General features: G+C 38.2%; 2 pseudogenes; both read right to left on the bottom strand.

Moving 5' to 3' along the window:
• Positions 1 to 9,451: 9,451 nt before the first annotated feature.
• LOC147431840 (uncharacterized) lies at positions 9,452 to 9,960 on the bottom strand (annotated as a pseudogene).
• A 50-nt stretch (positions 9,961 to 10,010) lies between these two features.
• Positions 10,011 to 10,583, bottom strand: LOC147431839 (uncharacterized; annotated as a pseudogene).
• Positions 10,584 to 11,538: the final 955 nt, after the last annotated feature.

Here is an 11,538-nt window from a genome sequence, read left to right as displayed (position 1 = left end):
GGTAAAAATTTCAAGAGTTGGCCAAAACTTAGATTACTTACTTTTTCTTGACATTTTAGGCCAAATTAAGTTTTGACTTGATTCATAGGCTTAATATAGCTCATGTAAAGACTGTCTTTGAAAAAATTGCAAAAGAGTGTTCATTTCAAGCCTGAAGTTAATAATCGCGATTATCAACTTTTAGCTCAGATTTGACCAAGGTTCATACCATTGACTCATTGCATGTGTACAAACAACTTTTGTAAAGACCCAAAAGATTTGGATCACCAAACTGGTAAAAAACTGGGTAAAAACTAAAGTTTGGACTGACTTTTTGAATCTTGAGTGTAAATTGGAGAAAAATTTGTCCAAACTTGTTGAAATTTGATTCATAGGCTTATATTGACGTGATAAACATGTGTACATGCTCAATTGACCAAAAAGATGCAAAAAGTTGCCAATAGTAGTAAATAATTGTGATTATTTACATCTGTCCCATTTTTCAACTTTTTTCACCAAGTCAGCATACCACTAGTTTTACCATGTTGTAATAAGCCCATAAACCAAATTTGATAAGATTTGGATCACTGGATTGAAAATTGTGACCAAATTTGCAAAGTTAGTCTGTGGACCGAAAATTGATGATCATTTGACCAAAAAATGTCCAAACATGATGAAACTTGGCTAGTGACCTTAACTTGAGGTGCTTAACAGATCTATGTCAAAGTTGGGACGAAAGTTTGCAAACATTTAGCTGGAGTAAATAATCGTGATTATTTACATCTGCTTCAAAACTTGAAAATTTTGCATTTGTGAGTATACCACAAGGTCAAGCATATCAAGAAGATCCCACAAATCAATTTTGGTGAAATTTGGATCACTAAAGTGAGACTTAAGCCAAATTCTTGAAACCAGAGTCTTCGGACACAAACCAGATGATAAAATTAATCAGATTTTGTCCAAACTTGTTTAAGCTTGTCCAAGGACTTTAACAGTTTGTATACTTGCCAAAATAAGCTAGAAAGTGTAAAAAAATGACAAAAGTAAATAATCATGATTATTTACTACTGCTACCCAGGGACATCAGTTTTGACTTTTAAACTTGTAAAGTGTTAGACCAGCATAATACAAAGCCACGGGAAATTTTGGGTTCAATCGGATCCGAATTGGTACATGTTCATTCAGTTTCCAGGTTGCAGATTAAACCTTTGATTTTTTGCTAAAGTCAAATCTGAAAGTCAATTTTTGACTCCCATAGCTCGATTAGAAGTGATACACATAGACCAATCACAAAAGTTAGCAAAAACTTTATTGTCTTTATAGAAGAATAGCTAACTTGATCAAATTTGTACAGGAATCAGGTTGCAGACGATGAATCAGTAGCTTGACAGAAAGTTGCAATCGAATCAAGTGGAAATTTACGACAGGTCAATCCAAAGGTAAGTACTCTATCCAGGGCTTCATAAGTCTATATGAACCTTAGATCTGGTCGTGTACTAGGAAATCAAGGCATACTCGGAGAAACCTCCAGTAGAGTATCCACCCAAGAAAGCATGAATCAAGGCAATTCCTTGCACACAATTCTTGAAGAAGTCTCAGACACTTTTTCAGATTTTACATCTAAAATTTCTTCTTACTCGTCTCACTTGGAAATCGGAACGACAATGCACTATAAGCATATACTCTCTTTTTACAAGATGTTACCATGGAGCCCAGGTTTACTTGGACCTTAACGAGGAGTATGATATTTGCATTGATGACCATGGTATTGAGTTCGAAGAAGAGATTAGGGCAAACAAACAAGGAAAAGTGTACATGGACAAAAATGGAAGTCAATATGTGCATTGTTATAACAACAACTTTGTTATGCGGACTACTGAGGAGGTAGAACAAACCAAATACCAAGGGTATTCCATAAGGGATTGGATATTGGGCCAAGGACCAAAAACCATTCCAAAAGATGAACACCGTGAGAGATCATCTGAGAGTAATGTTAAGAAACCAAAAACCACCTCATCATGTAGAAAACCGAGTGACACTAAGGCCAGTCCCGGGCTACATGAGTCACTATTTCCAACAGACTAGTTTGAAGGACTCAAAAAATGACCAACTGCCAGGAGACCGAGAGTTGAACCAAACAGACACGTCAGACCAGCTGATTTTCAGAAATGGATCAAAAAATATAGTGGATCAGGGGATCCATATGACCACTTAGCAAGATTTAAGCAAGTGCTAAGAACAGAACGTATATTCGATTTCCATACTCAATTCGAGGGGTTTGGAATGACATTGCATTGACATGGTTCCAAAACATTCCACCAAGGTCAATCATGGACTTGAACACATTAGCTCAAGGATTTGTAGCTGCTTGTTCCAAAACGGGGATCAAACATAATACGGTAGTTCAAATCTACAGCTTTAAACAAAAACATGGTGAGTATGTTAGGGATTGTGCAATTCGAATGAAACAATACATTGCCAGATGCCCAGGGCTAGAGATACCTGCAGAAGAACGACTTGTTTCTTTGTTTCTCTAGGGATTGCTAAACAAGGAACTTCTTGCTATACTCTATAGTAAAAAGCATACAACCCGAGAAGAGTGTGTGTCAGATGCTATTGACTTAGGAGAAAATTGTGATATTTTTAACAAAGAAGATGTCCCTAAGGATAACCAAAGCTAGAAAACAACATCCACTAAACCAGCACAAGTGGGAATGGCTGTTGTAGCACCACTTTCAACCATAGAAGATAAGCTCAAAAGGATGAACGACATGATGAACAACATGCAAAAAGCACCTATGAGGGGACCATGACAAGGGATACCTCAATAGGGACAACCAATTAGGCCACAAAAATTGTGTGCAATTGAGGGTAAATGGACCAACCATGAGACCCATGAGTGCTATTTCAGACCAAAGTATGATGGGAATGTTCAGTACATGTCCATGAGGCCACAAGGACAACCCATGTACATATATCAGCCCATGTATAGATATCAGCCTAATATGGCCCAAGCTCAAAGACCACCAATGGGTATGGAAAGACCTCAACCTATATTGGGACAACAACCTCTATACCCAGGACATAATGTAGTGCCTATAAAGTACATGCACTCTGAAGGAGTCATAAATAAACAAGCATTAGTGCCTGTTACACCCTATGTGGAGCCTAGTCCATCTACAGTAATGGTAGAAGGAGATTGGCATAATTCACATCCACCACCAACGGAAGAAACCGTGACTTATACTCCACCAGAGCTCGCACCAATGTATTATGTAGCTAATCAAGATGTCATACCTCCCATGGTAGGACCCATGATTAAGCCAAGAACGGGAAACTGTCACAACTGTGGTGCAGATGATAAATAAAAAAATGAATGTCCAGAGCCTGACAAAAATCTCAAGCCAGTTGAAGCCTATTGCATACATTTTGCAAAAAGGGAGGACACTTTCCAGAAGATTGCCCTAAAAATCCTTTAAACAAGGGTAAAATAGTAGTAAACGTAGTCCAAGTGATACCTAGTAGCTCCTCAGAGAGTGAACCAATTGTTCCAATCAAGGTAATCACTAGAGCCTAGGCCAAGAAAAAGAAACACAACTCCTCTAATGATTCGGAAAATACGAAAGTTCCCTCTCAAAGGATCAAAAGAAGTAGAAGCAAAAGATATGAGATGAGAAAACAAAAACAACGGGTTGAAATTGAAGAGAAAGAACAAAATCTATTCTAGGAAACGTTAGAAGAAACTAGAAGTGAAATCAAGAAAACAACCGTGAAATCTAGAGGATCCATTTTGGTTGATAAAATTTTTGAACTTATTAATGCCGCCTTGGAAGCCTACCAAGTAGGACTTAAAGCAGGCCAAAACATGAAAAACAAATGGAAAAACTATCCTTCTCTAGACATGGAAGCAGCTAAGCTGGAAGCTTACCAAAATTTGGTAAGAATCACACAAGAAATGCTGGAAAAACAAAAACCCAAGCTTGAAAGTATCGCAAAATCTAAGGAGCTTGTGTTAAGAGAAACGAAAGAAAAATCTGATGCGGTGGCAGAGCCCCACCTTGAAACAAAAAAACCAGAACTTATAGTGCCAGACAATGAAGATGCCTTGGATGGAATTCCATTCGTAGAGGAAGATTGGTCAGGACACTTATGGGAAAAGGTTAGAGAGATCAATGATGGGAGCCTAACTCTAGAGTCAGCTCCTATAGAGGAAGTCTGGTGGTTAACCTACCTTCTAATATGAACATGGATGTACAATCCTTGTATAGGGATTGCGGATTTGAAGCTTCAAGAATGTCGAAACCATTGACCTTGAAAACATTACCTTCTTACTTGGGAGATAACAAAGATGAATCCATAGTGTGTAAGATCATTCAAGTAAAAAGAGCTGAACAGACCCTAGAAGTAGACAACGTTCATTCAATCATGTCTACACCCATCCAATGCACTCTTACCTTGGGAGAACTGTTAAAACTCAGACCATACTTATGGAATGATCTACAGGAAACCCTAGATAAGGTGGGGATAACGGGGTTAATCTCAAAAATTTTGGGAAAATTAAAAAACGAAATGGAAAACAAAGAGATTCCATCTGTTCCCATGAACAAAGTTGGAGAATATTACGAAGGGAAATAAGGAAACACTACCCTTTCAGTGAAATATAATGACATTGAAACCATGGCAATACTGGATAGTGGAGCAGGCATAGCCATAGCCACAAAGGCAGTATGGGAATCCTGGGGACAACCAGCCATTAGACAAACTCAAATGAAATTGCAATTGGCTGACAGACATATTGAGAGACTAGGGCTGCTTGAAAAGGTGATAGTCAATTCCTGTGGAATTGAATATCGACAAATTTTGCCATAGTAGACTTTGGGAAAAAACTCAATTATGAAATCATATTGGGAAGACCTTTCATGTGACAGGTACAACTTATCCATAATTGTCCCTGCTTGGTTGTGTTTGAAGAGACTTCTTTGGGATCCACCTTGTCTTTATGTGAGTCAGTAGTAGTCTTTGCTTCAATCCTTGTACGCTTGGTTGAGGACGAGATTCAGACTTTGGGAGTTGATAATTTAAACGTTTTGGAATCCAAATGAACTTCTGACCTCTTTTGCTTGAGTAGACTTCTTTGGAACCCAAATTTGAGTTGTAGAAGCTTGAGACTTTGTGACTTTCGTAGATGTTCTTGCAGACTTTGAATGTTCTCCTTTTAGCATTGGATCTTGTGATTTTTCATCAGAGATCTTTGTCTTCTTGATCCATACCTACTTTTGGCTAATCTGGCTCTTTGGTATCCATATTTGTCAAACTTTGTGGTTCTGATTTGTTGTTCTTTTCTTTTGGCCTTCTTTGATTGTTATGGAAGCTGCTAGTGATGGTGATGACCTGAGTTGTTGATAGGGAATTGTAAGATCCCTAATTTTTGGGTCTCTTCTAAAAATTAGAAAAATAGCTTTCAATATCTATTTCACCAAATTTTAACTTAAGATGCTTGATTGACAGTATTGGAAGGTTCCAAAGTGAAAAGCAAGGTCGTTTTCAGATTCCAATAGGTTAGACGGATGTTTGGTGCAATTTTGGAAAAATCTGCTGTTTTTGGTTTTTTCATGCTTTTTGGCATTTTTGAAAAGCAATGTGCTTTTTTTGATGACCTAAATTTTAAAATTTTAATTTTAGTCTTCGTCGGATTTAAAAATGATCACCGGAGCAAAAACGAGACCAAACGGGATTTTTATGGGACTTATTTTATAAAAAGCGATATCGTAAATACGCCAGGCATTACGAGAACGCCATAATTATGTTCGGATATTACGGTGTGGCATAGTGTAGCTACGATTTTCATTAGTTGGCCAGATACTGCTTGGATGGTCAATTTTGCTGTGAAAAATTGAATGGTAAGTGGGAGAGTTGACCAGCAAAAGCAAAGGCTTGTTTTTAGGAAAGAAAGAGTCTTTTTAGAAAAGAGAGAGGAGTTTAGTTTAGAGCTCTTTTCTTGGAAGCCAAGCTTCTTCTTAGAGACTCCAAATTGTGCATCGAAATCCGTGTCCGTAATATATATATATATATATATATCTATAATAATAATAATTTTAAAAAAAATTAACAGCTGCTACGTGCGTGAACTTATCTCTCTTTGCTTCCCTCTATTCTTAGCTTGTGATTTTGGCCTTGAGAGCCTATATAAAGACCCCTCTCCCTTCACTTTGAGGACATACACTCTCGAAAGTGGAAGCTCTCTTTCCTTGACATCGCAGTTACCTTCTCTCCCTCAAGCTCTTACCTTCAAGCCATCTCTCAGCTTGGGGCACACTCCAGCCCGCTACACTTGCCTATAACTTTCGGCTTAGTGCTCAGTTTTCAGGGCCGTCTGTTGCATCTATTATCGCAAGACTATACGTATCTATTATACGGAGTGGTGTAAGCTCTTCATCACCATCTCCATAAGCTCTTTTCTCTTGGAAAGAAGAAGAGGAAGAAGAATGATACTCTCTCTCTACTTGCTTATTATCTTTCCTCTCGTTTCGCAGTGTATGCGCTCTCTGGAAGCTTTCGTGGTAGATACCTCTATGTAGCTCTCATCATCCCTCTCTTGCGGCAAATCAAGAAGCCTTTTGACAGCCGTAAATCGATTCTAAAGCACGGTGAGAAGCTCTAAACTCCATAGCCATCATCTCTTTCTCTCTCTCTCTCTCTCTCTCTCTCTCTCTCTCTCTCTCTCTCTCTCTCTGTGTGTGTGTGTGTGTGTGTGTGTGTGTGTGTCCTTTTTCTGCGTAGTCACCCTCTCGGTGATTGTTTTTTCACATACAAGTGCATGTATAGATCAACCGAGTACATACAAAGTTGCCCCATGATTACTTCATCATGTTTACTACACTGATTTATACACATGATGCGTTTATGATCATGTGCGTGCATAAAAAGTGCTTTTTTTGTTTCACGTCATAGATTTTTGTAGGGACACTATTTTGGTAATAAATTAGAAAACCATTATGAATCAGCCCAAACCCTTTACACCAAAGATAAAACACATCAATTGGAACATTTTCTCTCTTTGGTGTCATGTGAAAAACACGCACGAGCTAAGAGATATGGTCAAAAAACAGTTTGTTGCCCACTACAAAACCAAAATTTTTTACTCAGGCTCCTTGGAGAACCACTATATAGATTCATCGGAATGGAAAACCCACTTAACCAATCAAAAATCTTGATGAAACTTGATGACAAATGAATTTAGGTCTCCATTATAACTTCGGGAATGTGTTATTAATCACTCTATAACCAGTTTTACCTACACGCGTAGGGGTGCTACCAAGGGGGGTACCATATGACGTCGTGAGTTAACCAAGTTGTTTTAAAATGTTTTATGGTTTGTTTTGGTGAGTTGATTTCAATTATTAGATGTCCATGAACTTATGTGGAAGTATATGGTTAAAAATCCCGAACCGCATAGACAGATATGAATAAAGTGGCTTTCTTTGGGGTTATCGTTTGTTGTGTGAGTACCATATGGTCAAAGTGATGTGATAGAGTGATAGTCTATATTATGGAGCTGAACTTGATGCATTGGTTTGAGGAAATACTTTCAATTGCATGTTTTGCATACTCCCGAAAATGCCAAAAATTGTTTTTGCATATGTGTGAAGTTATGGTTTATGGTTGACCTAAAGGTCGGAGCTGTTTTGCATCATTTTTATGGTGTTGGAATGTTATCATATGACGTATGAGAGCTCATGGATTGATGTGGATGTCTCATATGAATGGTTATGATTGCTTTTCACCTTTCTAGGTCAAAACTAGGTCTATGTGCTAGAGAGGTGAAGTGCAGATGTGGTGCATCAACTTTGCGTGGTTGGATGTGGTCAAAATTGGATGTTTATAACATGATTAGTTGCTATTGAACTCTTTTTTTGCATAAAATAATCACTTCTTAAGGGTCAAATGTGTGTAGACTCCGATTGATTGCAGGGGATGTGTCAAACTCCAAGTGTGGGAGTTGGTTCAGTGTGATTATGATTCATGGTCAAGGACTGAGATTCCCTTATGGATTGTGGTTGTTATTACATGGTGTAAGATAGTGTGTCTCATGGTTTCTTTTTCTGGATTTGGTTATGTTGCCAAAATTTTTGCAGCTATGTTATGTTCTCAAGTGGTTATATAGGGTTGGTCGTGCCTCACCCAAGTTGGGTGGAGTGTTCGCCTGTGTGATGTGATTGGATTATGGTTTATGGTTTTGGAATTGGATCATGAAGTGATTTGGATGGTTTATGATAGACGTGTAAGGGTAGAGACTCTGTACAGTCTAGCTACTTGGAAAGGATTGTTTGTGCATATGGAAAGTGCTATTGTGATTGGACTCATGTGTTATGTTTCTCATGGTAGTGTCGTTATAAAACTAGGATCACCTACATCACTTAGCCTTAGACTAAAGGGTCATTGACCTGACGCTTTGCTTGGATCACGGGTGTTGCGTAGGTCTTCTTCTTTTTTTTTAAGCTCATCTACATGGTTAGTGCATCGAGAGTTGAATGACCTACACGGCTAACGCATCGGGGATTTAGCCTTGGCTTTGTCTAAACACCCAGTGTTGGGCGTTGAAGAGGCGTGGTGCCTAAACTGGTATGGTTGGTGTTGATACCCTACCACCTGCTGGTATTTGGGATCCTTTCAAAGCTCGGGTTCATGGAGGGAGGCAAAGCGGCCTCAGCTTATGTCTGGCTCAAGTAGGTTGAAGGTGTTCTGGCTGACTCCCGGAAATTTCTCTCTGTTTGTAGTATAGCCAAAGTGGATGGGTGGACCGTTCGATCCCTACACAGGGTCTAGCGCTCTGCTAGTTATTTTGTCATAAACTTTTTTGTTGTTATGGTATACCCAAATTTTGTCACTGCATTAATACATGGTTGCGGCCTGTTCCATTTAGATGGGCATTTGAAGATTCTTTGTTGTCATCTTCTCATGTCTGTATGCACTCTATTTCACCCTCCACTATATTCTCTCTCTCTCTCTCTCTCTCTCTCTCTCTCTCTAAAAAACCAATTCATTCAATAAAACATTTCATTTGCAAACCAAACAATAACGAAAGACAAAATCAACCAAGTGATCAATGTAGTTAAAATCAGGATATTATGAAAAGGATATATGTGTTTGTGAGCTATCTTTTGCACCTTTCATATCCATTCATGTAGGTAGTGCTTAAGATACAAACAATTATCTTTGTGTCTAATACTAACAATAAAAAACCATTGCACTATAGTTATTTCAAATGCAACTTGCAACAAACATACAAACATTGCTTTTATAAAGGATCATAAACTATCATATTTCACCAAAAAATCCATCCAAGCATTAGTTCTATCTTAAGTGTATCCCAAAACATAAACACAGATACATTGCATAGATATCAATCTTCTAAGCAAAGTCAAAATAGACACCACCATGTCTTTACTAAAAAAACTAGAAGAAAGAGTTCTTAAACACCTGAAGAGATCTTTAATTTCTCTTTCATAATTAGGATTTCCATGTCTTGGCCTGATTCTTCCATGACCTCCTTTGTTGCTGGAATGGTAACTGCATCAATGGCAAGAGGAACACCTTGAGAACTTTGATGTGGATTGGTTCTCTCATGGGTCCTCCAACAAGCCAACCTCATGGTCATCATTAAAAGATTTAATTGTAGACTTGATGACCCTTTTTTTCCTTCTCAAGACACTTTTAATAAAGTTTTTGTGCTCATCAACATCTTCTTCAAGGCCCTCCTCTTTCTCCAAGCTATCACTACCCAAGATCCAAGGCTTGTTTATGTTATTTACATATCAATCTAAGTTGACAAAATTCTTCTCCATGGTTACCAACGTCAAAGCCACAAAGGATTCTATAGCTCCAAAACCAAGGCTTTCTACTTTTGGTAAAAAATCAATGCTTCCCTTGCATGATGTATTTGCAAGGCATTTTCTCAAGAGCATCCTCCAAAGTTGCCATCTGTTTGCAATTGAAAAATGACAATAGTAGAAATTGTTTAGGCTCACTTGTCATCTTAAACAATGTGGATACTACCTTTCCAAACTTGATGAAGTCCCATTTCATGCCCTCAACTCCATGTGCTGCATCTAGGACAACCACTCCAATGGTTACTAGATCTCTATATGCATTGTGCATAAGATCAAATGTTTCAAGGCTACATCCAACAACATAAACATGCCAAGGCAAGGTTGTTGTTGATTGAAGTGGATTTTTCTTTTTTCCAATTAGAAAGCTTACAATATCCTTTGCAACACTTGGCAAGGGCCGTGCATCTGCTCCACGTGCTAGCTTCTTAGACACCCAATCACCAGAAACACCCAAAATCTTTGCATAGACATCATCATTGACACCATAGTCATTTGCAAGCTCCTCCCAAGTCTTCAGTGTACTTCCACTTTCTTTGACAAAGCCATTGAAGAGAGTGACCAACTCCTCTCTTAAGACCCTATCTTGATTTATTTTTTTGGCACGTGTCTCCATGTCAATCACATCTTCTTTATCCCCTTTTTTTTGAGAAAAATGATGCGACCTTCATTGATTTCTGTTTGTAGTGTAAGGATGTTTGAATCTTTCAATCCCATAAGGCAACGAATGAAGCATGTGAAGGTTGCCTTCCCTTCTTTGACAAACTATCCTCCTGAGGTAAAATCTCACCCTTTGAATATCTCTTCATGATATCCACCCACCCATCAAATATTTTTGGAGAGCTTACTATCATGTGGAAATCTCAAGATGCACATCTTGCTCCAATGTACTCCAAAAATCTCTAGAGCTACAAGACAATTAAGGATGAGAACATGATGAGAGATATACATATGAATTTGGTGAAAGTTAAGCAACATTACCATCCATGGAACCCGTTGATGGATTTTCTTGGAAAGTCCTTGGTGTGGCTTTGGTGGAGACCTAAATGCTATCCATTGATCATGTAGTTGTTGAAGTTGCTCTAGGTAAGGTGCATTCTTCATAATGTTATGTGACTCCATATTTGTCATTCGTGATAGCTCAATGCAAATCTCAAAAGGACAATCCACCAAAATTCTAGCATTCCTTTTCAAATATAGATGTCTAGTGGATAGACAACATGAAGTTTGGCTTTGGATATAGATCTTGGCTGCATGAATTGAGTGAAGCCTTGATATAATCCAATAAGAATAAGTGTTTAACTTATCTTCCTTCACTTCATCACAATGCATGGGTCTCTTTTCCTCGTTCTCCACTAGAAAGGGCATAAGATATGATGTTGTGGTTGGATTCATTGGATTCTTTACACAAGATTTGGGCAATTTCTCTACATAATCGCAACATAGTGTTTGATATGCATATAAAGGGGGTGGGGTGCCTCAAAGCAAATTTGGACTTCAATGGGGTATTGAGTTGTTGAACCAAATGGGAATAACTTCTCAAATGTGTGAAAACCAAAGTCATTCTTTTTTCCTTTCTTCTTAATGACATCAAGAAACTCAAAAGTTATCTCTACTCCCTTGACCTCAAGGGAAACCATTTGATTTGATGATACAAGCTCATTGACTAATG

This window comes from Adiantum capillus-veneris, chromosome 21 (genome assembly GCF_014529385.1).
Source record: "Adiantum capillus-veneris isolate H3 chromosome 21, ASM1452938v2, whole genome shotgun sequence".
Lineage (NCBI taxonomy): Eukaryota > Viridiplantae > Streptophyta > Polypodiopsida > Polypodiales > Pteridaceae > Adiantum > Adiantum capillus-veneris.
This window is presented reverse-complemented; position numbering and strand designations above follow the sequence as displayed.